We start from the raw sequence: 27,678 nt of genomic DNA on the forward strand, positions 1-27,678 counted from the left end.
CACAGGACTGTCTGTTTCCTCCCCCGGGTCTGTCTCCTTACTACCCCAGGGCTGTCTGTTTTCTCCCCTGGATCTGTCTCCTTACTACCCCAGGACTGTCTGTTTTCTCCCCTGGATCTGTCTCCTTACTACCCCAGGACTGTCTCTTTTCTCCCCCGGGTCTGCCTCCTTACTACCCCTGGACTGTCTGTTTTCTCAACCGGTTCTGTCTCCTAACTACCCCAGGACTGCCTCTTTTCTCCCCCGGGTCTGTGTCCTTACTACCCCAGGACTGTCTGTTTTCTCCCCCGGATCTGTCTCCTTTCGACCCCGGGAATATCTGTTTTCCCCCCCACCCTGTGTCTGTCTCTTTTCTTCCCCGGATCTGTCTCTTTTCTCTCCCGTGTCTGCCCCTTTTCTACAACGGGTCTGTCTATTTTCTCCCCCGTCTCTGTCCCTTTTCTCTCCCCCGTGTCTGTCTCTTTCCTCTGTTGGGTCTGTCTCTTCTCTACGCTAAGTATGTCTCTTTCATCCCCGTGTCTGACTCGTTTCTCTCCCGAGTCTGTCTCTTTTCTCTCCCTACGTCTGCCCCTTTTCTCCCAATTTCTGCCTCTTTTCTCTCCCCGAGTCAGTCTCTTTTCTCCCCCAGGTCTGTCTGTTTTCTCCCCCGGGTCTGTCTCCTTCCTACCCCAGGACTGTCTGTTTTCTCCCCCAGGTTTGTCTCATTACTACCCCAGGACTGTCTGTTTTCTACCCCGGGTCGCTCTCCTTACGACCCCAGGACTGCCTTTTTTCGCTCCCGGCTCTGTCAGCTTACTGCCCCAGGAACGTCTGTTTTCTCCCCAGGATCGCTCTCCTTACTACCCAAGGTCTGTCTCTTTTCTCCCCCGGGTCTGTCACCTTACTACCCCAGAACTGTCTCTTTTCTCCCCCGGGTCTGTCTCCTTACTACCCCAGGACTGTCTGTTTTCTCCCCCAGGTCTGTCTCCTTACTACCCCAGGACTGTCTGTTTTCTCCCCCTGGTATGTCTCCTTACTACCCCAGGACTGTCTGTTTTCTCCCCCGGGTCTGTCACCTTACTACCCCAGAACTGTCTGTTTTCTCCCCCGGGTCTGTCTCCTTACTACCCCAGGGCTGTCTGTTTTCTCCCCCGGGTCTGTCTCCTTACTACCCCAGGACTGTCTGTTTTCTCCCCCGGCTCTGTCTCCTTCTTACCCCAGGACAGTCTGTTTTCTCCCCCGGTTCTGTCTCCTTTCTACCCCAGGGCTGTCTGATTTCTCCCGTGTCTGTCTCCTTTCTACCCCAGGAATGTCTGTTTTCTCCCCCGGATCTATCTCCTTACTACCACTGGACTGTATGTTCCCCCCCCCCCCAGGTCTGTCTAATTACTACCCCAGGAGTGTCTGTTTCATCCCCCGGCCACATCTCCCCCGGGGTCTGTCTCTTTCTTCCCCGTGTCTGTCTCTTTTCCTCCCCGGTTCTGTCACTTTTCTACCATGGGTCTGTCTCTTTTCTCCCCCGGGTCTGTCTCCTCACTACCCCAGGACTGTCTGTTTTCTCCCCTGTGTCTGTCTCCGAACTGCCCCAGGACAGTCTGTTTTCTCCCCCGGGTCTGTCTCCTTACTACCCCAGGGCTGTCTGTTTCCTCCCCCGATTTCTGTCTCCTTACTACCCCAGGACTGTCTGTTTTCTCCCCTGTGGCTGCATCCTTATTTGCCCTCGACTGACTCTTTTCTCCCCGCGGTCTGCCTCTTTTCTCACACGGTTCAGTCTTGTTTCTCCCACAGGACAGTCTATTTTCTATCCCCGGGTCTGTCTCTTTTCTCCCCTGCGTCTGTCACTTTTCTCTCCGGCGTCTGTCTCTTTTCTCCCCCGTGTCTGACTCATTTCTCCCCCTGGTCTGTCTCTTTTCTCGCCCGGGTCTGTCGCTTTACTCCCCCTGGTCTGTCTCTTTGCTACTCTGGGTCTGTCTCTTTTCTCTCACCCCATTTCTGTCTTTTTTCACCCCCGGGCCTGTCTCTTTTCTCCCCTGGTTCTGTCTCTTTTCTCCCATTGGACTGTCTCTTTTCTCCCTCCGGGTCTGTCTCTTTTCTGCCCCAGGTCTGTCACTAATCTCCTCTTGGTCTGTCTCCTTACTACCCCAGGACTGTCTGTTTTCTCCCCTCGGCCTGTCTCCTAACTACCCCAGGACTGTCTGTTTTCTCCCCCGGGTCTGTCTCCTTACTACCCCAGGTCTGTCTCTTTTCTCCCCCGGTTCTGTCTCCTTCCTACCCCAGGACTGTCTCTTTTCTCCCCCGGTTCTGTCTCCGTACTACTCCAGGACTGTCTCTTTTCTCCCCCGGATCTGTCTCCTTACTACCCCAGGACTGTCTGTTTTCTCACCCGGGTCTGTCTCCTAACTACCCCAGGACTGTCTGTTTCCTCCCCCGGGTCGCTCTCCTTACTACCCCAGGACTGTCTCTTTTCTCCCCCGGGTCTGTGTCCTTACTACCCCAGGACTGTCTGTTTTCTCCCCCGGGTCTGTCTCCTTACTACCCCAGGACTGTCTGTTTTCTCCCCCGGGTCTGTCTCCTTACTACCCCAGGTCTGTCTCTTTTCTCCCCCGGTTCTGTCTCCTTCCTACCCCAGGACTGTCTCTTTTCTCCCCCGGGTCTGTGTCCTTACTACCCCAGGACTGTCTCTTTTCTCCCCCGGATCTGTCTCCTTACGACCCCGGGAATATCTGTTTTCCCCCCCACCCTTGGTCTGTCTCTTTTCTTCCCCGGATCTGTCTCTTTTCTCTCCCGCGTCTGCCTGTTTTCTACAACGGGTCTATCTATTTTCTCCCCGGTCTCTGTCTCTTTTCTCTCCCCCGGGACTGTCTCCTTCTCCCCACAGTCTGTCTCTTTTCTCCCCAGGACTGTCTGCTTTCTCCCCCGTGTCTGTCTCTTTCCCCCCCTGGGTCTGTCTCTACGCCAAGTATGTCTCTTTCATCCCCGTGTCTGACTCTTTTCTCTCCCCATGTCTGTCTCTTTTCTCTCCCCGAGTCAGTCTCTTTTCTCCCCCAGGTCTGTCAGTTTTCTCCCCCGGGTCGCTCTCCTTACTACCCCAGGACTGTCTGTTTTCTCCCCCGGGGTCTGTCTCCTTACTACCCCAGGACTGTCTGTTTTCTACCCCGGGGTCTGTCTCCTAACTACCCCAGGACTGCCTCTTTTCTCCCCTGGGTCTGTGTCCTTACTACCCCAGGACTGTCACTATTCTCCCCCGGGTCTGTCTCCTTACGACCCCAGGGCTGTCTGTTTTCTCCCCTGGATCTGTCTCCTTACGACCCCAGGACTGTCTGTTTTCTCCCCTGGATCTGTCTCCTTACTACCCCAGGACTGTCTCTTTTCTCCCCCGGGTCTGCGTCCTTACTACCCCAGGACTGTCTGTTTTCTCACCCGGGTCTGTCTCCTAACTACCCCAGGACTGTCTGTTTCCTCCCCCGGGTCGCTCTCCTTACTACCCCAGGACTGTCTCTTTTCTCCCCCGGGTCTGTGTCCTTACTACCCCAGGACTGTCTGTTTTCTCCCCCGGGACTGTCTCCTTACTACCCCAGGACTGTCTGTTTTCTCTCCCGGGTCTGTCTCCTTACTACCCCAGGTCTGTCTCTTTTCTCCCCCGGTTCTGTCTCCTTCCTACCCCAGGACTGGCTCTTTTCTCCCCCGGGTCTGTGTCCTTACTACCCCAGGACTGTCTCTTTTCTCCCCCGGGTCGCTCTCCTTACTACCCCAGGACTGTCTGTTTTCTCCCCCGGGGTCTGTCTCCTTACTACCCCAGGACTGTCTGTTTTCTACCCCGGGGTCTGTCTCCTAACTACCCCAGGACTGCCTCTTTTCTCCCCTGGGTCTGTGTCCTTACTACCCCAGGACTGTCACTTTTCTCCCCCGGGTCTGTCTCCTTACGACCCCAGGACTGTCTGTTTTCTCCCCTGGATCTGTCTCCTTACGACCCCAGGACTGTCTGTTTTCTCCCCTGGATCTGTCTCCTTACTACCCCAGGACTGTCTCTTTTCTCCCCCGGGTCTGCGTCCTTACTACCCCAGGACTGTCTGTTTTCTCACCCGGGTCTGTCTCCTAACTACCCCAGGACTGTCTGTTTCCTCCCCCGGGTCGCTCTCCTTACTACCCCAGGACTGTCTCTTTTCTCCCCCGGGTCTGTGTCCTTACTACCCCAGGACTGTCTGTTTTCTCCCCCGGGTCTGTCTCCTTACTACCCCAGGACTGTCTGTTTTCTCCCCCGGGTCTGTCTCCTTACTACCCCAGGTCTGTCTCTTTTCTCCCCCGGTTCTGTCTCCTTCCTACCCCAGGACTGTCTCTTTTCTCCACCGGATCTGTCTCCTTACGACCCCGGGAATATCTGTTTTCCCCCCCACCCTTGGTCGGTCTCTTTTCTTCCCCGGATCTGTCACTTTTCTCTCCCGCGTCTGCCTGTTTTCTACAACGGGTCTATCTATTTTCTCCCCGGTCTCTGTCTCTTTTCTCTCCCCCGGGACTGTCTCCTTCTCCCCACAGTCTGTCTCTTTTCTCCCCGGGACTGTCTGCTTTCTCCCCCGTGTCTGTCTCTTTCCTCCCCTGGGTCTGTCTCTACGCCAAGTATGTCTCTTTCATCCCCGTGTCTGACTCGTTTCTCTCCCGAGTCTGTCTCTTTTCTCTCCCTACGTCTGCCCCTTTTCTCCCAATTTCTGCCTCTTTTCTCTCCCCGAGTCAGTCTCTTTTCTCCCCCAGGTCTGTCTGTTTTCTCCCCCGGGTCTGTCTCCTTCCTACCCCAGGACTGTCTGTTTTCTCCCCCAGGTTTGTCTCATTACTACCCCAGGACTGTCTGTTTTCTACCCCGGGTCGCTCTCCTTACGACCCCAGGACTGCCTTTTTTCGCTCCCGGCTCTGTCTGCTTACGACCCCAGGACCGTTTGTTTTCTCCCCAGGATCGCTCTCCTTACTACCCAAGGTCTGTCTCTTTTCTCCCCCGGGTCTGTCACCTTACTACCCCAGAACTGTCTCTTTTCTCCCCCGGGTCTGTCTCCTTACTACCCCAGGACTGTCTGTTTTCTCCCACAGGTCTGTCTCCTTACTTCCCCAGGGCTGTCTGTTTTCTCCCCCTGGTATGTCTCCTTACTACCCCAGGACTGTCTGTTTTCTCCCCCGGGTCTGTCACCTTACTACCCCAGAACTGTCTGTTTTCTCCCCCGGGGTCTGTCTCCTTACTACCCCAGGACTGTCTGTTTTCTCCCCCGGGTCTGTCTCCTTATTACCCCTGGAATGTCTGTTTTCACCTTAGGGTCTGTCTCCTTACTACGCCAGGACAGTCTGTTTTCTCCCCCAGGTCTGTCTCCTTACTACTCCAGGACTGTCTGTTTCCTCCCCCGCTTCGCTCTCCTTACTACCCCAGGACGGTCTGTTTTCTCCCCCGGGTCTGTCTCCTTACTACCCCAGGACTGTCTGTTTTCTCCCCCGGGTCTGTCTCCTTACTACCCCAGGACTGTCTGTTTTCTCCCCCGGGTCTGTCTCCTTACTACCCCAGGACTGTCTGTTTTCTCCCCCGGGTCTGAATCCTTGCTACGCCAGGACTGTCTGTTTTCTCCGCTGGGTCTGTCTCCTTATTACCCCTGGAATGTCTGTTTTCACCTTAGGGTCTGTCTCCTTACTACCCCAGGACAGTCTGTTTTCTCCCCCGGTTCTGTCTCCTTTCTACCCCAGGGCTGTCTGATTTCTCCCGTGTCTTTCTCCTTTCTACCCCAGGACTGTCTGTTTTCTCCCCCGGATCTATCTCCTTACTACCACTGGACTGTATGTTCCCCCCTCCCCCCCGGGTCTGTCTCATTACTACCCCAGGAGTGTCTGTTTCATCCCCCGGCCACATTTCCCCGGGGTCTGTCTCTTTCTTCCCCGTGTCTGTCTCTTTTCTTCCCCGGTTCTGTCACTTTTCTACCATGGGTCTGTCTCTTTTCTCCCCCGGGTCTGTCTCCTCACTACCCCAGGACTGTCTGTTTTCTCCCCTGTGTCTGTCTCCTAACTGCCCCAGGACAGTCTGTTTTCTCCCCCGGGTCTGAATCCTTACTACCCCAGGACTGTCTGTTTTTTCACCGGCCTCTGTCTCTTTACTACCCCAGGACTGTCTGTTTTATCCCCCACCCAGGTCTGTCTCTTTTCTTCCCCATGTCTCTCTTTTCTCCCCCGAGTCTGTCTCTTTTCTGCCCCGGGTCGGTCTCTTTTCTCCTCCGATTCTGTCGCTTTTCTCCCACGGGTCTGTCTCTTTTTTCCACCGGGACTGTCACTTTTCTCCCCGGGGTCTGCCTCTTTTCTCCCACGGTTCTGTCTTGTTTCTCCCACAGGACAGTCTATTTTATATCCACGGGTCTGTCCCTTTTCTCCCCTGCGTCTCTCTCTTTTCTCGCCCGGGTCTGTCGCTTTACTCCCCCTGGTCTGTCTCTTTTCTCTCACCCCGGTTCTGTCTCTTTTCTCCCCCTGGACTGTCTCTTTTCTTGCCGGGGCCTGTCTCGTTTCTCCCCCGGGTCTGTCTCCTTTCTAACCGAGGACTGTCTGTTTTCTCCACCGGAGCTTTCTCCTTACTACACCAGTGTCTGTCTCTTTTCTCCCCCGGGTCTGTCTCCTTCCTACCCCAGGACTGTCTGTTTTCTCCCCCGAGTCTGAATCCTTGCTACGCCAGGATTGTCTGTTTTCTCCGCCGGGTCTGTCACCTTACTACCCCAGAACTGTCTGTTTTCTCCCCCGGGGTCTGTCTCCTTACTACCCCAGGACTGTCTGTTTTCTCCCCCGGGTCTGTCTCCTTATTACCCCTGGAATGTCTGTTTTCACCTTAGGGTCTGTCTCCTTACTACGCCAGGACAGTCTGTTTTCTCCCCCAGGTCTGTCTCCTTACTACTCCAGGACTGTCTGTTTCCTCCCCCGCTTCGCTCTCCTTACTACCCCAGGACGGTCTGTTTTCTCCCCCGGGTCTGTCTCCTTACTACCCCAGGACTGTCTGTTTTCTCCCCCGGGTCTGTCTCCTTACTACCCCAGGACTGTCTGTTTTCTCCCCCGGGTCTGTCTCCTTACTACCCCAGGACTGTCTGTTTTCTCCCCCGGGTCTGAATCCTTGCTACGCCAGGACTGTCTGTTTTCTCCGCTGGGTCTGTCTCCTTATTACCCCTGGAATGTCTGTTTTCACCTTAGGGTCTGTCTCCTTACTACCCCAGGACAGTCTGTTTTCTCCCCCGGTTCTGTCTCCTTTCTACCCCAGGGCTGTCTGATTTCTCCCGTGTCTTTCTCCTTTCTACCCCAGGACTGTCTGTTTTCTCCCCCGGATCTATCTCCTTACTACCACTGGACTGTATGTTCCCCCCTCCCCCCCGGGTCTGTCTCATTACTACCCCAGGAGTGTCTGTTTCATCCCCCGGCCACATTTCCCCGGGGTCTGTCTCTTTCTTCCCCGTGTCTGTCTCTTTTCTTCCCCGGTTCTGTCACTTTTCTACCATGGGTCTGTCTCTTTTCTCCCCCGGGTCTGTCTCCTCACTACCCCAGGACTGTCTGTTTTCTCCCCTGTGTCTGTCTCCTAACTGCCCCAGGACAGTCTGTTTTCTCCCCCGGGTCTGAATCCTTACTACCCCAGGACTGTCTGTTTTTTCACCGGCCTCTGTCTCTTTACTACCCCAGGACTGTCTGTTTTATCCCCCACCCAGGTCTGTCTCTTTTCTTCCCCATGTCTCTCTTTTCTCCCCCGAGTCTGTCTCTTTTCTGCCCCGGGTCGGTCTCTTTTCTCCTCCGATTCTGTCGCTTTTCTCCCACGGGTCTGTCTCTTTTTTCCACCGGGACTGTCACTTTTCTCCCCGGGGTCTGCCTCTTTTCTCCCACGGTTCTGTCTTGTTTCTCCCACAGGACAGTCTATTTTATATCCACGGGTCTGTCCCTTTTCTCCCCTGCGTCTCTCTCTTTTCTCGCCCGGGTCTGTCGCTTTACTCCCCCTGGTCTGTCTCTTTTCTCTCACCCCGGTTCTGTCTCTTTTCTCCCCCTGGACTGTCTCTTTTCTTGCCGGGGCCTGTCTCGTTTCTCCCCCGGGTCTGTCTCCTTTCTAACCGAGGACTGTCTGTTTTCTCCACCGGAGCTTTCTCCTTACTACACCAGTGTCTGTCTCTTTTCTCCCCCGGGTCTGTCTCCTTCCTACCCCAGGACTGTCTGTTTTCTCCCCCGAGTCTGAATCCTTGCTACGCCAGGATTGTCTGTTTTCTCCGCCGGGTCTGTCTCCTTATTACCCCTGGAATGTCTGTTTTCACCTCAGGGTCTGTCTCCTTGCTTCCCCAGGACAGTCTGTTTTCTCCCCCGGTTCTGTCTCCTTTCTACCCCAGGGCTGTCTGATTTCTCCCGTGTCTGTCTCCTTTCTACCCCAGGACTGTCTGTTTTCTCCCCCGGATCTATCTCCTTACTACCACTGGACTGTATGTTCCCCCTCCCAGGTCTGTCTGATTACTACCCCAGGAGTGTCTGTTTCATCCCCCGGCTTCATATCCCCCGGGGTCAGTCTCTTTCTTCCCCGTGTCTGTCTCTTTTCTTCCCCGGTTCTGTCACTTTTCTACCATGGGTCTGTCTCTTTTCTCCCCCGGGTCTGTCTCCTCACTACCCCAGGACTGTCTGTTTTCTCCCCTGTGTCTGTCTCCTTACTACCCCAGGACTGTCTGTTTCCTCCCCCAGGTCTGTCTCCTTACTACCCCAGGACTGTCTGTTTTCTCCGCCGGGTCTGTCTCCTTACTACTCCAGGACTGTCTGTTTTCTCCCCTGTGGCTGCATCCTTATTTGCCCTCGACTGACTCTTTTCTCCCCGCGGTCTGCCTCTTTTCTCACACGGTTCTGTCTTGTTTCTCCCACAGGACAGTCTATTTTCTATCCCCGGGTCTGTCTCTTTTCTCCCCTGCGTCTGTCCCTTTTCTCTCCGGCATCTGTCTCTTTTCTCCCCCGTGTCTGACTCATTTCTCCCCCTGGACTGTCTCTTTTCTCGCCCTGGTCTGTCGCTTTACTCCCCCTGGTCTGTCTCTTTGCTACTCTGGGTCTGTCTCTTTTCTCTCACCCCATTTCTGTCTTTTTTCACCCCCGGGCCTGTCTCTTTTCTCCCCTGGTTCTGTCTCTTTTCTCCCATTGGACTGTCTCTTTTCTCCCTCCGGGTCTGTCTCTTTTCTGCCCCAGGTCTGTCACTAATCTCCTCTTGGTCTGTCTCCTTACTACCCCAGGACTGTCTGTTTTCTCCCCTCGGCCTGTCTCCTAACTACTCCAGGACTGTCTGTTTTCTCCCCCGGGTCTGTCTCCTTACTACCCCAGGTCTGTCTCTTTTCTCCCCCGGTTCTGTCTCCTTCCTACCCCAGGACTGTCTCTTTTCTCCCCCGGTTCTGTCTCCGTACTACTCCAGGACTGTCTCTTTTCTCCCCCGGATCTGTCTCCTTACGACCCCGGGAATATCTGTTTTCCCCCCCACCCTTGGTCTGTCTCTTTTCTTCCCCAGATCTGTCTCTTTTCTCTCCCGCGTCTGCCTGTTTTCTACAGCGGGTCTGTCTATTTTCTCCCCGGTCTCTGTCTCTTTTCTCTCCCCCGGGACTGTCTCCTTCTCCCCACAGTCTGTCTCTTTTCTCCCCGGGACTGTCTGCTTTCTCCCCCGTGTCTGTCACTTTCCTCCCCTGGGTCTGTCTCTACGCCAAGTATGTCTCTTTCATCCCCGTGTCTGACTCTTTTCTCTCCCCATGTCTGTCTCTTTTCTCTCCCCGAGTCAGTCTCTTTTCTCCCCCAGGTCTGTCAGTTTTCTCCCCCGGGTCGCTCTCCTTACTACCCCAGGACTGTCTGTTTTCTCCCCTGTGTCTGTATTCTTACTACCCCAGGACTGTCTGTTTTCTCCCCCGGGGTCTGTCTCCTAACTACCCCAGGACTGCCTCTTTTCTCCCCTGGGTCTGTGTCCTTACTACCCCAGGACTGTCACTTTTCTCCCCCGGGTCTGTCTCCTTACGACCCCAGGACTGTCTGTTTTCTCCCCTGGATCTGTCTCCTTATGACCCCAGGACTGTCTGTTTTCTCGCCTGGATCTGTCTCCTTACTACCCCAGGACTGTCTGTTTTCTCACCCGGGTCTGTCTCCTAACTACCCCAGGACTGTCTGTTTCCTCCCCCGGGTCGCTCTCCTTACTACCCCAGGACTGTCTCTATTCTCCCCCGGGTCTGTGTCCTTACTACCCCAGGACTGTCTGTTTTCTCCCCCGGGTCTGTCTCCTTACTACCCCAGGACTGTCTGTTTTCTCCCCCGGGTCTGTCTCCTTACTACCCCAGGTCTGTCTCTTTTCTCCCCCGGTTCTGTCTCCTTCCTACCCCAGGACTGGCTCTTTTCTCCCCCGGGTCTGTGTCCTTATTACCCCAGGACTGTCTCTTTTCTCCCCCGGATCTGTCTCCTTACGACCCCGGGAATATCTGTTTTCCCCCCCACCCTTGGTCTGTCTCTTTTCTTCCCCGGATCTGTCTCTTTTCTCTCCCGCGTCTGCCTGTTTTCTACAACGGGTCTATCTATTTTCTCCCCGGTCTCTGTCTCTTTTCTCTCCCCCGGGACTGTCTCCTTCTCCCCACAGTCTGTCTCTTTTCTCCCCAGGACTGTCTGCTTTCTCCCCCGTGTCTGTCTCTTTCCTCCCCTGGGTCTGTCTCTACGCCAAGTATGTCTCTTTCATCCCCGTGTCTGACTCTTTTCTCTCCCCATGTCTGTCTCTTTTCTCTCCCCGAGTCAGTCTCTTTTCTCCCCCAGGTCTGTCTGTTTTCTCCCCCGGGTCGCTCTCCTTACTACCCCAGGACTGTCTGTTTTCTCCCCTGTGTCTGTCTCCTTACTACCCCAGGACTGTCTGTTTTCTCCCCCGGGGTCTGTCTCCTTACTACCCCAGGACTGTCTGTTTATCTCCCCCAGGTCTGAATCCTTGCTACCCCAGGACTGTCTTTTTTCTCCCCCGGGTCTGTCTCCTTACGACCCCAGGACTGTCTGTTTTCTCCCCTGGATCTGTCTCCTTACTACCCCAGGACTGTCTGTTTCCTCCCCCGGGTCTGTCTCCTTACTACCCCAGGGCTGTCTCTTTTCTCCCCTGGATCTGTCTCCTTACTACCCCAGGACTGTCTGTTTTCTCCCCTGGATCTGTCTCCTAACTACCCCAGGACTGTCTCTTTTCTCCCCCGGATCTGTCTCCTTTCGACCCCGGGATTATCTGTTTTCCCCCCCACCCTGGGTCTTTCTCTTTTCTTCCCCGGAACTGTTTCTTTTCTCTCCCGTGTCTGCCCCTTTTCTACAACGGGACTGTCTATTTTCTCCCCCGTCTCTGTCCCTTTTCTCTCCCCCGTGTCTGTCTCTTTCCTCTGTTGGGTCTGTCTCTTCTCTACGCTAAGTATGTCTCTTTCATCCCCGTGTCTGACTCGTTTCTCTCCCGAGTCTGTCTCTTTTCTCTCCCTACGTCTGTCCCTTTTCTCCCAATTTCTGCCTCTTTTCTCTCCCCGAGTCAGTCTCTTTTCTCCCCCAGGTCTGTCTGTTTTCTCCCCCGGGTCTGTCTCCTTCCTACCCCAGGACTGTCTGTTTTCTCCCCCAGGTTTGTCTCATTACTACCCCAGGACTGTCTGTTTTCTACCCCGGGTCGCTCTCCTTACGACCCCAGGACTGCCTTTTTTCGCTCCCGGCTCTGTCTGCTTACTACCCCAGGACCGTCTGTTTTCTCCCCAGGATCGCTCTCCTTACTACCCAAGGTCTGTCTCTTTTCTCCCCCGGGTCTGTCACCTTACTACCCCAGAACTGTCTCTTTTCTCCCCCGGGTCTGTCTCCTTACTACCCCAGGACTGTCTGTTTTCTCCCCCAGGTCTGTCTCCTTACTACCCCAGGACTGTTTGTTTTCTCCCCCTGGTATGTCTCCTTACTACCCCAGGACTGTCTGTTTTCTCCCCCGGGTCTGTCACCTTACTACACCAGAACTGTCTGTTTTCTCCCCCGGGTCTGTCTCCTTACTACCCCAGGACTGTCTGTTTTCTCCCCCGGGTCTGTCTCCTTACTACCCTAGGACTGTCTGTTTTCTCCCCCGGCTCTGTCTCCTTCCTACCCCAGGACAGTCTGTTTTCTCCCCCGGTTCTGTCTCCTTTCTACCCCAGGGCTGTCTGATTTCTCCCGTGTCTGTCTCCTTTCTACCCCAGGAATGTCTGTTTTCTCCCCCGGATCTATCTCCTTACTACCACTGGACTGTATGTTCCCCCCCGCCCCCAGGTCTGTCTCATTACTACCCCAGGAGTGTCTGTTTCATCCCCCGGCCACATCTCCCCCGGGGTCTGTCTCTTTCTTCCCCGTGTCTGTCTCTTTTCTTCCCCGGTTCTGTCACTTTTCTACCATGGGTCTGTCTCTTTTCTCCCCCGGGTCTGTCTCCTCACTACCCCAGGACTGTCTGTTTTCTCCCCTGTGTCTGTCTCCTAACTGCCCCAGGACAGTCTGTTTTCTCCCCCGGGTCTGTCTCCTTACTACCCCAGGGCTGTCTGTTTCCTCCCCCGGGGTCTGTCTCCTTACTACCCCAGGACTGTCTGTTTTCTCCCCCGGGTCTGTCTCCTTACTACCCCAGGACTGTCTGTTTCCTCCCCCGGGTCGCTCTCTTTACTACCCCAGGACTGTCTGTTTTCTCCCCCAGGTCTGTCTCCTTACTACCCCAGGACTGTCTGTTTCCTCCCCCGCTTCGCTCTCCTTACTACCCCAGGACTGTCTGTTTTCTCCCCCGGGTCTGTCTCCTTACTACCCCAGGACTGTCTGTTTTCTCCCCCGGGTCTGTCTCCTTACTACCCCAGGACTGTCTGTTTTCTCCCCCAGCTCTGTCTCCTTCCTAGCCCAGGACAGTCTGTTTTCTCCCCCGGTTCTGTCTCCTTTCTACCCCAGGGCTGCCTGATTTCTCCCGTGTCTTTCTCCTTTCTACCCCAGGACTGTCTGTTTTCTCCCCCGGATCTATCTCCTTACTACCACTGGACTGTATGTTCCCCCCCCCGGGTCTGTCTCATTACTACCCCAGGAGTGTCTGTTTCATCCCCCGGCCACATCTCCCCCGGGGTCTGTCTCTTTCTTCCCCGTGTCTGTGTCTTTTCTTCCCCGGTTCTGTCACTTTTCTACCATGGGTCTGTCTCTTTTCTCCCCCGGGTCTGTCTCCTCACTACCCCAGGACTGTCTGTTTTCTCCCCTGTGTCTGTCTCCTAACTGCCCCAGGACAGTCTGTTTTCTCCCCCGGGTCTGAATCCTTACTACCCCAGGACTGTCTGTTTTTTCACCGGCGTCTGTCTCTTTACTACCCCAGGACTGTCTGTTTTATCCCCCACCCAGGTCTGTCTCTTTTCTTCCCCATGTCTCTCTTTTCTCCCCCAAGTCTGTCTCTTTTCTGCCCCGGGTCGGTCTCTTTTCTCCCCCGATTCTGTCGCTTTTCTCCCAGGGTCTGTCTCTTTTTTCCACCGGGACTGTCACTTTTCTCCCCGGGGTCTGCCTCTTTTCTCCCACGGTTCTGTCTTGTTTCTCCCACAGGACAGTCTATTTTATATCCACGGGTCTGTCCCTTTTCTCCCATGCGTCTCTATCTTTTCTCGCCCGGGTCTGTCGCTTTACTCCCCCTGGTCTGTCTCTTTTCTCTCACCCCGGTTCTGTCTCTTTTCTCCCCCGGGACTGTCTCTTTTCTTGCCGGGGCCTGTCTCGTTTCTCCCCCGGGTCTGTCTCCTTACTAACCGAGGACTGTCTGTTTTCTCCACCGGAGCTTTCTCCTTACTACCCCAGTGTCTGTCTCTTTTCTCCCCCGGGTCTGTCTCCTTCCTACCCCAGGACTGTCTGTTTTCTCCCCCGGGTCTGAATCCTTGCTACGCCAGGACTGTCTGTTTTCTCCGCCGGGTCTGTCTCCTTATTACCCCTGGAATGTCTGTTTTCACCTCAGGGTCTGTCTCCTTACTACCCCAGGACAGTCTGTTTTCTCCCCCGGTTCTGTCTCCTTTCTACCCCAGGGCTGTCTGATTTCTCCCGTGTCTGTCTCCTTTCTACCCCAGGACTGTCTGTTTTCTCCCCCGGATCTATCTCCTTACTACCACTGGACTGTATGTTCCCCGCCCCAGGTCTGCCTCATTACTACCCCAGGAGTGTCTGTTTCATCCCCCGGCCACATCTCCCCCGGGGTCAGTCTCTTTCTTCCCCGTGTCTGTCTCTTTTCTTCCCCGGTTCTGTCACTTTTCTACCATGGGTCTGTCTCTTTTCTCCCCCGGGTCTGTCTCCTCACTACCCCAGGACTGTCTGTTTTCTCCCCTGTGTCTGTCTCCTTACTACCCCAGGACTGTCTGTTTCCTCCCCCGGGTCGCTCTCCTTTCTACCCCAGGACTGTCTGTTTTCTCCCCCAGGTCTGTCTCCTTACTACCCCAGGACAGTCTGTTTTCTCCCCCGGGTCTGTCTCCTTACTACTCCAGGACTGTCTGTTTTCTCCCCTGTGGCTGCATCCTTATTTGCCCTCGACTGACTCTTTTCTCCCCGCGGTCTGCCTCTTTTCTCACACGGTTCAGTCTTGTTTCTCCCACAGGACAGTCTATTTTCTATCCCCGGGTCTGTCTCTTTTCTCCCCTGCGTCTGTCCCTTTTCTCTCCAGCGTCTGTCCCTTTTCTCCCCCGTGTCTGACTCATTTCTCCCCCTGGTCTGTCTCTTTTCTCGCCCGGGTCTGTCGCTTTACTCCCCCTGGTCTGTCTCTTTACTACTCTGGGTCTGTCTCTTTTCTCTCACCCCATTTCTGTCTTTTTTCACCCCCGGGCCTGTCTCTTTTCTCCCCTGGTTCTGTCTCTTTTCTCCCATTGGACTGTCTCTTTTCTCCCTCCGGGTCTGTCTCTTTTCTGCCCCAGGTCTGTCACTAATCTCTTCTTGGTCTGTCTCCTTACTACCCCAGGACTGTCTGATTTCTCCCCTCGGCCTGTCTCCTAACTACCCCAGGACTGTCTGTTTTCTCCCCCGGGTCTGTCTCATTACTACCCCAGGTCTGTCTCTTTTCTCCCCCGGTTCTGTCTCCTTCCTACCCCAGGACTGTCTCTTTTCTCCCCCGGTTCTGTCTCCGTACTACTCCAGGACTGTCTCTTTTCTCCCCCGGATCTGTCTCCTTACGACCCCGGGAATATCTGTTTTCCCCCCCACCCTTGGTCTGTCTCTTTTCTTCCCCAGATCTGTCTCTTTTCTCTCCCGCGTCTGCCTGTTTTCTACAGCGGATCTGTCTATTTTCTCCCCGGTCTCTGTCTCTTTTCTCTCCCCCGGGACTGTCTCCTTCTCCCCACAGTCTGTCTCTTTCCTCCCCTGGGTCTGTCTCTACGCCAAGTATGTCTCTTTCATCCCCGTGTCTGACTCTTTTCTCTCCCCATGTCTGTCTCTTTTCTCTCCCCGAGTCAGTCTCTTTTCTCCCCCAGGTCTGTCTGTTTTCTCCCCCGGGTCGCTCTCCTTACTACCCCAGGACTGTCTCTTTTCTCCCCCGGGGTCTGTCTCCTTACTACCCCAGGACTGTCTGTTTTCTCCCCCGGGTCTGTCTCCTAACTACCCCAGGACTGCCTCTTTTCTCTCCCCGAGTCAGTCTCTTTTCTCCCCCAGGTCTGTCTGTTTTCTCCCCCGGGTCTGTCTCCTTACTACCCCACGACTGTCTGTTTTCTCCCCCAGGTTTGTCTCATTACTACCCCAGGACTGTCTGTTTTCTACCCCGGGTCGCTCTCCTTACGACCCCAGGACTGCCTTTTTTCGCTCCCGGCTCTGTCTGCTTACTACCCCAGGACCGTCTGTTTTCTCCCCAGGATCGCTCTCCTTACTACCCAAGGTCTGTCTCTTTTTTCCCCCGGGTCTGTCACCTTACTATCCCAGAACTGTCTCTTTTCTCCCCCGGGTCTGTCTCCTTACTACCCCAGGACTGTCTGTTTTCTCCCCCAGGCCTGTCTCCTTACTACCCCAGGACTGTCTGTTTTCTCCCCCTGGTATGTCTCCTTACTACCCAAGGTCTGTCTCTTTTCTCCCCCGGGTCTGTCACCTTACTACCCCAGAACTGTCTCTTTTCTCCCCCGGGTCTGTCTCCTTACTACCCCAGGACTGTCTGTTTTCTCCCCCAGGTCTGTCTCCTTACTACCCCAGGACTGTTTGTTTTCTCCCCCTGGTATGTCTCCTTACTACCCCAGGACTGTCTGTTTTCTCCCCCGGGTCTGTCACCTTACTACACCAGAACTGTCTGTTTTCTCCCCCGGGTCTGTCTCCTTACTACCCCAGGACTGTCTGTTTTCTCCCCCGGGTCTGTCTCCTTACTACCCTAGGACTGTCTGTTTTCTCCCCCGGCTCTGTCTCCTTCCTACCCCAGGACAGTCTGTTTTCTCCCCCGGTTCTGTCTCCTTTCTACCCCAGGGCTGTCTGATTTCTCCCGTGTCTGTCTCCTTTCTACCCCAGGAATGTCTGTTTTCTCCCCCGGATCTATCTCCTTACTACCACTGGACTGTATGTTCCCCCCCGCCCCCAGGTCTGTCTCATTACTACCCCAGGAGTGTCTGTTTCATCCCCCGGCCACATCTCCCCCGGGGTCTGTCTCTTTCTTCCCCGTGTCTGTCTCTTTTCTTCCCCGGTTCTGTCACTTTTCTACCATGGGTCTGTCTCTTTTCTCCCCCGGGTCTGTCTCCTCACTACCCCAGGACTGTCTGTTTTCTCCCCTGTGTCTGTCTCCTAACTGCCCCAGGACAGTCTGTTTTCTCCCCCGGGTCTGTCTCCTTACTACCCCAGGGCTGTCTGTTTCCTCCCCCGGGGTCTGTCTCCTTACTACCCCAGGACTGTCTGTTTTCTCCCCCGGGTCTGTCTCCTTACTACCCCAGGACTGTCTGTTTCCTCCCCCGGGTCGCTCTCTTTACTACCCCAGGACTGTCTGTTTTCTGCCCCAGGTCTGTCTCCTTACTACCCCAGGACTGTCTGTTTCCTCCCCCGCTTCGCTCTCCTTACTACCCCAGGACTGTCTGTTTTCTCCCCCGGGTCTGTCTCCTTACTACCCCAGGACTGTCTGTTTTCTCCCCCGGGTCTGTCTCCTTACTACCCCAGGACTGTCTGTTTTCTCCCCCAGCTCTGTCTCCTTCCTAGCCCAGGACAGTCTGTTTTCTCCCCCGGTTCTGTCTCCTTTCTACCACAGGGCTGTCTGATTTCTCCCGTGTCTTTCTCCTTTCTACCCCAGGACTGTCTGTTTTCTCCCCCGGATCTATCTCCTTACTACCACTGGACTGTATGTTCCCCCCCCGGGTCTGTCTCATTACTACCCCAGGAGTGTCTGTTTCATCCCCCGGCCACATCTCCCCCGGGGTCTGTCTCTTTCTTCCCCGTGTCTGTGTCTTTTCTTCCCCGGTTCTGTCACTTTTCTACCATGGGTCTGTCTCTTTTCTCCCCCGGGTCTGTCTCCTCACTACCCCAGGACTGTCTGTTTTCTCCCCTGTGTCTGTCTCCTAACTGCCCCAGGACAGTCTGTTTTCTCCCCCGGGTCTGAATCCTTACTACCCCAGGACTGTCTGTTTTTTCACCGGCGTCTGTCTCTTTACTACCCCAGGACTGTCTGTTTTATCCCCCACCCAGGTCTGTCTCTTTTCTTCCCCATGTCTCTCTTTTCTCCCCCAAGTCTGTCTCTTTTCTGCCCCGGGTCGGTCTCTTTTCTCCCCCGATTCTGTCGCTTTTCTCCCAGGGTCTGTCTCTTTTTTCCACCGGGACTGTCACTTTTCTCCCCGGGGTCTGCCTCTTTTCTCCCACGGTTCTGTCTTGTTTCTCCCACAGGACAGTCTATTTTATATCCACGGGTCTGTCCCTTTTCTCCCATGCGTCTCTATCTTTTCTCGCCCGGGTCTGTCGCTTTACTCCCCCTGGTCTGTCTCTTTTCTCTCACCCCGGTTCTGTCTCTTTTCTCCCCCGGGACTGTCTCTTTTCTTGCCGGGGCCTGTCTCGTTTCTCCCCCGGGTCTGTCCCCTTACTAACCGAGGACTGTCTGTTTTCTCCACCGGAGCTTTCTCCTTACTACCCCAGTGTCTGTCTCTTTTCTCCCCCGGGTCTGTCTCCTTCCTACCCCAGGACTGTCTGTTTTCTCCCCCGGGTCTGAATCCTTGCTACGCCAGGACTGTCTGTTTTCTCCGCCGGGTCTGTCTCCTTATTACCCCTGGACAGTCTGTTTTCTCCCCCGGTTCTGTCTCCTTTCTACCCCAGGGCTGTCTGATTTCTCCCGTGTCTGTCTCCTTTCTACCCCAGGACTGTCTGTTTTCTCCCCCGGATCTATCTCCTTACTACCACTGGACTGTATGTTCCCCGCCCCAGGTCTGCCTCATTACTACCCCAGGAGTGTCTGTTTCATCCCCCGGCCACATCTCCCCCGGGGTCAGTCTCTTTCTTCCCCGTGTCTGTCTCTTTTCTTCCCCGGTTCTGTCACTTTTCTACCATGGGTCTGTCTCTTTTCTCCCCCGGGTCTGTCTCCTCACTACCCCAGGACTGTCTGTTTTCTCCCCTGTGTCTGTCTCCTTACTACCCCAGGACTGTCTGTTTCCTCCCCCGGGTCGCTCTCCTTTCTACCCCAGGACTGTCTGTTTTCTCCCCCAGGTCTGTCTCCTTACTACCCCAGGACAGTCTGTTTTCTCCCCCGGGTCTGTCTCCTTACTACTCCAGGACTGTCTGTTTTCTCCCCTGTGGCTGCATCCTTATTTGCCCTCGACTGACTCTTTTCTCCCCGCGGTCTGCCTCTTTTCTCACACGGTTCAGTCTTGTTTCTCCCACAGGACAGTCTATTTTCTATCCCCGGGTCTGTCTCTTTTCTCCCCTGCGTCTGTCCCTTTTCTCTCCAGCGTCTGTCCCTTTTCTCCCCCGTGTCTGACTCATTTCTCCCCCTGGTCTGTCTCTTTTCTCGCCCGGGTCTGTCGCTTTACTCCCCCTGGTCTGTCTCTTTACTACTCTGGGTCTGTCTCTTTTCTCTCACCCCATTTCTGTCTTTTTTCACCCCCGGGCCTGTCTCTTTTCTCCCCTGGTTCTGTCTCTTTTCTCCCATTGGACTGTCTCTTTTCTCCCTCCGGGTCTGTCTCTTTTCTGCCCCAGGTCTGTCACTAATCTCTTCTTGGTCTGTCTCCTTACTACCCCAGGACTGTCTGTTTTCTCCCCTCGGCCTGTCTCCTAACTACCCCAGGACTGTCTGTTTTCTCCCCCGGGTCTGTCTCCTTACTACCCCAGGTCTGTCTCTTTTCTCCCCCGGTTCTGTCTCCTTCCTACCCCAGGACTGTCTCTTTTCTCCCCCGGTTCTGTCTCCGTACTACTCCAGGACTGTCTCTTTTCTCCCCCGGATCTGTCTCCTTACGACCCCGGGAATATCTGTTTTCCCCCCCACCCTTGGTCTGTCTCTTTTCTTCCCCAGATCTGTCTCTTTTCTCTCCCGCGTCTGCCTGTTTTCTACAGCGGATCTGTCTATTTTCTCCCCGGTCTCTGTCTCTTTTCTCTCCCCCGGGACTGTCTCCTTCTCCCCACAGTCTGTCTCTTTTCTCCCCGGGACTGTCTGCTTTCTCCCCCGTGTCTGTCTCTTTCCTCCCCTGGGTCTGTCTCTACGCCAAGTATGTCTCTTTCATCCCCGTGTCTGACTCTTTTCTCTCCCCATGTCTGTCTCTTTTCTCTCCCCGAGTCAGTCTCTTTTCTCCCCCAGGTCTGTCTGTTTTCTCCCCCGGGTCGCTCTCCTTACTACCCCAGGACTGTCTGTTTTCTCCCCCGGGGTCTGTCTCCTTACTACCCCAGGACTGTCTGTTTTCTCCCCCGGGTCTGTCTCCTAACTACCCCAGGACTGCCTCTTTTCTCTCCCCGAGTCAGTCTCTTTTCTCCCCCAGGTCTGTCTGTTTTCTCCCCCGGGTCTGTCTCCTTCCTACCCCAGGACTGTCTGTTTTCTCCCCCAGGTTTGTCTCATTACTACCCCAGGACTGTCTGTTTTCTACCCCGGGTCGCTCTCCTTACGACCCCAGGACTGCCTTTTTTCGCTCCCGGCTCTGTCTGCTTACTACCCCAGGACCGTCTGTTTTCTCCCCAGGATCGCTCTCCTTACTACCCAAGGTCTGTCTCTTTTCTCCCCCGGGTCTGTCACCTTACTACCCCAGAACTGTCTCTTTTCTCCCCCGGGTCTGTCTCCTTACTACCCCAGGACTGTCTGTTTTCTCCCCCAGGCCTGTCTCCTTACTACCCCAGGACTGTCTGTTTTCTCCCCCTGGTATGTCTCCTTACTACCCCAGGACTGTCTGTTTTCTCCCCCGGGTCTGTCACCTTACTGCCCCAGAACTGTCTGTTTTCTCCCCCGGGTCTGTCTCCTTACTACCCCAGGACTATCTGTTTTCTCCCCCGGGTCTGTCTCCTTACTACCCCAGGACTGTCTGTTTTCTCCCCCAGCTCTGTCTCCTTCCTAGCCCAGGACAGTCTGTTTTCTCCCCCGGTTCTGTCTCCTCTCTACCCCAGGGCTGTCTGATTTCTCCCGTGTCTGTCTCCTTTCTACCCCAGGAATGTCTGTTTTCTCCCCCGGATCTATCTCTTTACTACCACTGGACTGTATGTTCCCCCCCCCCAGGTCTGTCTCATTACTACCCCAGGAGTGTCTGTTTCATCCCCCGGCCACATCTCCCCCGGGGTCTGTCTCTTTCTTCCCCGTGTCTGTCTCTTTTCTTCCCCGGTTCTGTCACTTTTCTACCATGGGTCTGTCTCTTTTCTCCCCCGGGTCTGTCTCCTCACTACCCCAGGACTGTCTGTTTTCTCCCCTGTGTCTGTCTCCTAACTGCCCCAGGACAGTCTGTTTTCTCCCCCGGGTCTGTCTCCTTACTACCCCAGGGCTGTCTGTTTCCTCCCCCGGGGTCTGTCTCCTTACTACCCCAGGACTGTCTGTTTTCTCCCCCGGGTCTGTCTCCTTACTACCCCAGGGCTGTCTGTTTTCTCCCCCAGGTCTGTCTCCTTACTACCCCAGGGCTGTCTGTTTCCTCCCCCGGGGTCTGTCTCCTTACTACCCCAGGACTGTCTGTTTCCTCCCCCGGGTCGCTCTCCTTACTACCCCAGGACTGTCTGTTTTCTCCCCCAGGTCTGTCTCCTTACTACCCCAGGACTGTCTGTTTCCTCCCCCGGGTCGCTCTCCTTACTATCCCAGAACTGTCTGTTTTCTCCCCCAGGTCTGTCTCCTTACTACCCCAGGACTGTCTGTTTTCTCCCCCGGGTCTGTCTCCTTACTACCCCAGGACTGTCTGTTTTCTCCCCCGGGTCTGTCTCCTTACTACCCCAGGACTGTCTGTTTTCTCCCCCGGGTCGCTCTCCCTACTACCCCAGGAATATCTGTTTTCTACTCCCCCAGGTCTGTGTATTTTTTTTCCTGTGTCTGTCTCTTTTCTCCCCCGGGTCTGTCTCTTTTCTCCCCCGAGTCTGTCTCTTTTGTCCCCCTGGTCTGTCTCTTTAATCCCCTGAGTATGTCGCTTTTCTCCCTCGGGTCTGTCTCTTTTCTCTCCCGGATCTGTCTGTTTTCTCCCCCGGGCCTGTCTCATTTCTCCCCCCGGGTCTCTCTCTTTTCTCCTCCGGGTCTCTCTCTTTTCTTCTCCGGTCTGACACTTTTCTTCTCTGGGTCAGTCTCTTTTCTCCCCCCGGGTCAGTCTCTTTTCTCCCCCGGGTCTGTGTCTTTTCACCTCCGGGTCTGTCTCGTTTCTCCCCCCGGGTCTGTCTCTTTTCTCCCCCGTGTCTGCCTCTTTTCTCTCCCCGGGTCGGTCTCTTTCCTTCCGCGAGTCGGTCTCTTTACACACCTGGGTCGGTCACTTTTCTCTCCCCTGGGTCTGTCTCTTTTCTCCCCCCGGGTCTGTCTCTTTTCTCCCCCGGGTCTGTCTCTTTTCTCTCTCCGGATCTGTCTCTTTTCTCTCCCCTGGGTCTGTCTCTTTTCTCCCCCCGGGTCTGTCTCTTTTCTCCCCCGGGTCTCTCTCTTTACTCCCCCGTGTCTGTCTCTTTTCTACCCCGGGTCTGTTTCGTTTCTCCCCCGTGTCTGTCTCTTTTCTCCCCCGGGTCTGTCTCTTTTCTGCCCCGGGCCTGTCTCCTTTCATTCCCCGGGTCTGTCTCTTTTCTCCCCCGGGTCTGTCTCTTTTCTCACCCCTGGGTCTGTCTCTTTTCTCCCCCGGGTCTGTCTCTTTTCTCTCCCCTGGGTCTGTCTCTTTTCTCCCCCGGGTCGGTCTCTTTTCTCCCCTGGGTCTGTCTCTTTACTCCCCCGGGTCTGTCTCTTTTCTCCCCCGGGTCTCTCTCTTTACTCCCCCGTGTCTGTCTCTTTTCTACCCCGGGTCTGTTTCGTTTCTCCCCCGTGTCTGTCTCTTTTCTCCCCCGGGTCTGTCTCTTTTCTCCCCCGGGTCTCTCTCTTTTCTCCCTCCGGGTCTGTCTCATTTCTCTCCCCGGGTCTGTCTCTTTTCTCCCCCGTATATGTCTCTTTTCTCCCGAGGGTCTGTCTCTTTTCTCACCCGTGTCTGTCTCTTTTCTGCCCCGGGCCTGTCTCCTTTCTCTCCCCGGACCTGTCTCTTTTCATTACCCAGGTCTGTCTCTTTCCTTGCGCGAGTCGGTCTATTTTCTCCCCCGGGACAGTCTCTTTACTCCCCAGGTCTGTCTCCTTTCTCCCCCGGAGTGTTTGTTTTCTCTCCCCGGGTCTGTCTCTTTTCTCACCTCTGGGTCTGTCTCTTTTCTCCCCCGGGTCTGTCTCTTTTCTCTCCCCTGGGTCTGTCTCTTTTCTCCCCCGGGTCGGTCTCTTTTCTCCCCTGGGTCTGTCTCTTTACTCCCCCGGGTCTGTCTCTTTTCTCCCCCGGGTCTCTCTCTTTACTCCCCCGTGTCTGTCTCTTTTCTACCCCGGGTCGGTTTCGTTTCTCCCCCGTGTCTGTCTCTTTTCTCCCCCGGGTCTGTCTCTTTTCTCCCCCGGGTCTGTCTCTTTTCTGCCCCGGGCCTGTCTCCTTTCTCTCCCCGGGTCTGTCTCTTTTCTCCCCCGTGTCTGTCTCTTTTCTCCCCCGGGTCTGTCTCTTTTCTCCCACGGGTCTCTCTCTTTTCTCCCTCCGGGTCTGTCTCATTTCTCTCCCCGGGTCTGTCTCTTTTCTCCCCCGTGTATGTCTCTTTTCTCCCTAGGGTCTGTCTCTTTTCTCCCCCGTGTCTGTCTCTTTTCTGCCCCGGGCCTGTCTCCTTTCTCTCCCCGGACCTGTCTCTTTTCATTACCCAGGTCTGTCTCTTTCCTTCCGCGAGTCGGTCTATTTTCTCCCCCGGGACAGTCTCTTTACTCCCCAGGTCTGTCTCCTTTCTCCCCCGGAGTGTTTGTTTTCTCTCCCCGGGTCTGTCTCTTTTCTCCCCTGTGATTTTTTCTTTTCTCCCCCGGGTCTGCCCCTTAGCCCGCCCCCCGCCCCGAGTCTGTCTCTTTTCTCTCCCCGTGGCTGTCTCATTTCACCCCGGGTCTGTCTCCTTTCTCTCCCCGGTTCTGTCTCTTTTCTCTCCCCGGGTCTGTCTCTTTGCTTCTGCGAGTCGGTCTCTTTACACCCCCGGGTCGGTCACTTTTCTCCCCCAGGACTGTCTCTTTTCTCACTCGGGTCTGTCTCTTTTCTCTCCCCGGGTCTGTCTCTTTTCTCACTCGGGTCTGTCTCTTTACTCTCCCGGGTCTGTCTCCTTTCTCCCCTGAGTCTTTCTCTTTTCTCACACGGATCTGTCTGTTTTCTCCCCCGGGCCTGTCTCATTTCTCCCCCTGGGGTCTCTCTCTTTTCTCCTCCGGGTCTGTCTCTTTTCTCGCCCCGGTTCTGTCTCTTTTCTCTACCCGGTTCTGTCTCTTTCCTTCCGCGAGTCGGTCTCTTTACACACCCGGGTCTCTCTCTTTTCTCTCCCCCGTGTCTGTCTCTTTTCTCCCCTGGGTCTCTCTCTTTTCTCTCCCCCGGGTCTGTCTCTTTTCTCCCCCGGGTCTGTCTCTTTTCTCTCACCTGGGTCTGTTTCTTTACTTCCCCGGGTCTGTCTCTTTTCTCCCCCGGGTCTGTCTCTTTTCTCTCACCTGGGTCTGTTTCTTTACTTCCCCGGGTCTGTCTCTTTTCTCCCCCGGGTCTGTCTCTTTTCTCTCACCTGGGTCTGTTTCTTTACTTCCCCGGTTCTGTCTCTTTTCTCCCCCGGATCAGTCTGTTTTCTCCCCCGGTTCTGTCTCATTTCTCCCCCGATTCTGTCTCTTTTCTAATCTGGATCTGTCTCATTTCTCCCCTGATTCTGTCTCTTTTCTCCCCTGCGTCTGTCTCTTTTCTCCCCCCGGGTCTGTCTCTTTTCTCCCCGGTTCTGTCTCTATTCTCCCCCGGGTCTGTCTCTTTTCTCCCCTGCGTCTGTCTCTTTTCTCCCCCCGGGTCGGTCTCTTTTCTCCCCCGTGTCTGTCTCTTTTCTCCACTGGGACTGCCCCTCTCCCCCCCCCGAGTCTGTCTCTTTTTTCCCCCTGTGTCTGTCTCTTTTTTCCCCCCGTGTCTATCTCTTTTCTCCCCAGGGTCTGTCTCATTTCTCCCCCGAGTCTGTCTCTTTTTTCCCCCTGTGTCTGTCTCTTTTTTCCCCCCGTGTCTATCTCTTTTCTCTCCCCGTGCCTGTCTCTTTTCTCCCCCGGGTCTGTCTCTTTTCTCCCCTGTGTCTGTCTCTTTTCTCCCCCCGGGTCTGTCGCTTTTCTCTCCCCGTGTCTGTCTCTTTTCTCCCCCGGGTCTGTCTCTTTTCTCCCCTGCGTCTGTCTCTTTTCTCCCCCCGGGTCTGTCTCTTTTCTCTCCCCGTGTCTGTCTCTTTTCTCCCCCGGGTCTGTCTCTTTTCTCCCCCGTGTCTGTCTCTTTTCTCCCCCGGGTCTGTCTCTTTTCTCTCCCCCGGGTCTGTCTCTTTTCTCCCCCGGGTCTGTCTCTTTTCTCTCACCTGGGTCTGTTTCTTTACTTCCCCGGTTCTGTCTCTTTTCTCCCCCGGATCTGTCTGTTTCCTCCCCTGGTTCTGTCTCATTTCTCCCCCGATTCTGTCTCTTTTCTCATCTGAATCTGTCTCATTTCTCCCCCGAGTCTGTCTCTTTTCTCCCCCCGGTCTGTCTCTTTTCTCCCCCGGGTCTCACTCTTTACTCCCCCGGGTCTGTCTCTTTTCTCCCCCATGTCTGTCTAAATTCTCTCCCCCGAGTCTGTCTCTTTTCTCACCCGGGTTTGTCTCTTTACTCTCCTGGGTCTGTCTGATTTCTCCCCCGGGTCTGTCTCTTTTCTCCCCGGGTCTGTCTCTTTTCTCCCCCGGGTCTCTCTCTTTACTCCCCCGGGTCTGTCTCTTTTCTCCCCCATGTCTGTCTAAATTCTCTCCCCCGGGTCTGTCTCTTTTCTCCCCTGCGTCTGTCTCTTTTCTCCCCCCGGGTCTGTCTCTTTTCTCCCCGGTTCTGTCTCTTTTCTCTCCCGGGTCTGTCTCTTTTCTCCCCTGCGTCTGTCTCTTTTCTCCCCCCGGGTCTGTCTCTTTTCTCTCCCCGGGTCTGTCTCTTTCCTTCTGCGAGTCGGTCTCTTTACACCCCGGGGTCTGTCTCTTTTCTGCCCCGTATCTGTCTCGTTTCTCCCCCGGGTCTGTCTCTTTTCTCCCCCGGGTCTGTCTCTTTTCTCCCCCGTGTCTGTCTAAATTCTCTCCCCAGGTCTGTCTCTTTCCTTCCACGAGTCGGTCTCTTTACACCCCTGGGCCTGTCTCTTTTCTCCCCCATGTCGGTCTCTTTTCTTCCCTGGGTCTGACCCTTTCCCCCCCCGGGTCTGTCCCTTTTCTCTCCCCGGGTCTGTCTCTTTTCTCACCCGGGTCTGACCCTTCTCTCCCCCGGGTCTGTCTCTTTTCTCAACCTGTGCCTGTCTCTTTTTCCCCCTGTGTCTATCTCTTTTCTCCCCAGGGTCTGTCTCATTTCTCCCCCGGGTCTGTCTCTTTTCTCCCCTGGGTCTGTCTCTTTTCTCCCCTGGGTCGGTCTCTTTTCTCCCCCAGGTCTGCCTGTTTTCTCTCCCCCGTGCCTGTCTCTTTTCTCGCCCGGATCTGTCTCGTTTCTACCCCGGGTCTGGCTCGTTGCTCCCCTGTCTGTCTCGTTTCTCTCCCCGGGTCTGTCTCTTTTCTCCCCCGGGTCTGTCTCTTTTCTCCCCTGCATCTGTCTCTTTTCTCCCCCCGGGTCTGTCTCTTTTCTCTCCCCGTGTCTGTCTCATTTCTCCCCCGATTCTGTCTCTTTTCTCATCTGAATCTGTCTCATTTCTCCCCCGAGTCTGTCTCTTTTCTCCCCCGGGTCTGTCTATTTACTCTCCTGGGTCTGTCTCATTTCTCCCCCGGGTCTGTCTCTTTTCTCCCCCGGGTCTCTCTCTTTACTCTCCCGGGTCTGTCTCTTTTCTCCCCCATGTCTGTCTAAATTCTCTCCCCAGGTCTGTCTCTTTTCTCCCCTGCATCTGTCTCTTTTCTCCCGCCCGGGTCTGTCTCTTTTCTCCACGGTTCTGTCTTTTTTCTCTCCCGGGTCTGTCTCTTTTCTCCCCTGCGTCTGTCTCTTTTCTCCCCCCGGGTCTGTCTCTTTTCTCTCCCCGTGCCTGTCTCTTTTCTCCCCCGGGTCTCTCTCTTTTCTCCCTCCGGGTCTGTCTCATTTCTCTCCCCGGGTCTGTCTCTTTTCTCCCCCGTGTCTGTCTCTTTTCTCCCCCCGGGTCTGTCTCTTTTCTCTCCCCGTGTCTGTCTCTTTTCTCCCCCGTGTCTGTCTCTTTTCTGCCCTGCGTCTGTCTCTTTCCTCCCCCCGGGTCTGTCTCTTTTCTCTCCCCGTGTCTGTCTCTTTTCTCCACCGGGTCTGTCTCTTTTATCTCCCCGTGTCTGTCTCTTTTCTCCCCCGTGTCTGTCTCTTTTCTCCCCAACGTCTGTCTCTTTTCTCCCCCCGGGTCTGTCTCTTTTCTCTCCCCGTGTCTGTCTCATTTCTCCCCTGATTCTGTCTCTTTTCTCATCTGAATCTGTCTCATTTCTCCCCCGAGTCTGTCTCTTTTCTCCCCCTGGTCTGTCTCTTTTCTCCCCCGGGTCTGTCTCTTTCACCCGGATCTGTCTGTTTTCTCCCCCGGGCCTGTCTCATTTCTCCCCCCGGGGTCTCTCTCTTTTCTCCTGCGGGTCTGTCTCTTTTCTCCCCCGGGTCTGACACTTTTCTTCTCCGGGTCTGTCTCTTTTCTCCCCCCGGGTCTGCCTCTTTTCTCTCCCCGGTTCTGTCTCTTTTCTCTCCCCGGTTCTGGCTCTTTCCTTCCGCGAGTCTGTCTCTTTACACACCCGGGTCTCTCTCTTTTCTCTCCCCCGTGTCTGTCTCTTTTCTCCCCTGGGCCTCTCACTTTTCTCTCCCCCGGGTCTGTCTCTTTTCTCCCCCGGGTCTCTCTCTTTTCTCTCCCCCGGGTCTGTCTCTTTTCTCCCCCGGGTCTGTCTCTTTTCTCTCACCTGGGTCTGTTTCTTTACTTCCCCGGTTCTGTCTCTTTTCTCCCCCGGATCAGTCTGTTTTCTTCCCCGGTTCTGTCTCATTTCTCCCCCGATTCTGTCTCTTTTCTAATCTGGATCTGTCTCATTTCTCCCCTGATTCTGTGTCTTTTCTCCCCCGGGTCTGTCACTTTACTCTCCTGGGTCTGTCTCGTTTCTCCCCCGGGTCTGTCTCTTTTCTCCCCCGGCTCTGTCTCATTTCTCTCCCCG

Source organism: Stegostoma tigrinum, chromosome 46 (genome assembly GCF_030684315.1).
Source record: "Stegostoma tigrinum isolate sSteTig4 chromosome 46, sSteTig4.hap1, whole genome shotgun sequence".
NCBI classification, from domain to species: domain Eukaryota; kingdom Metazoa; phylum Chordata; class Chondrichthyes; order Orectolobiformes; family Stegostomatidae; genus Stegostoma; species Stegostoma tigrinum.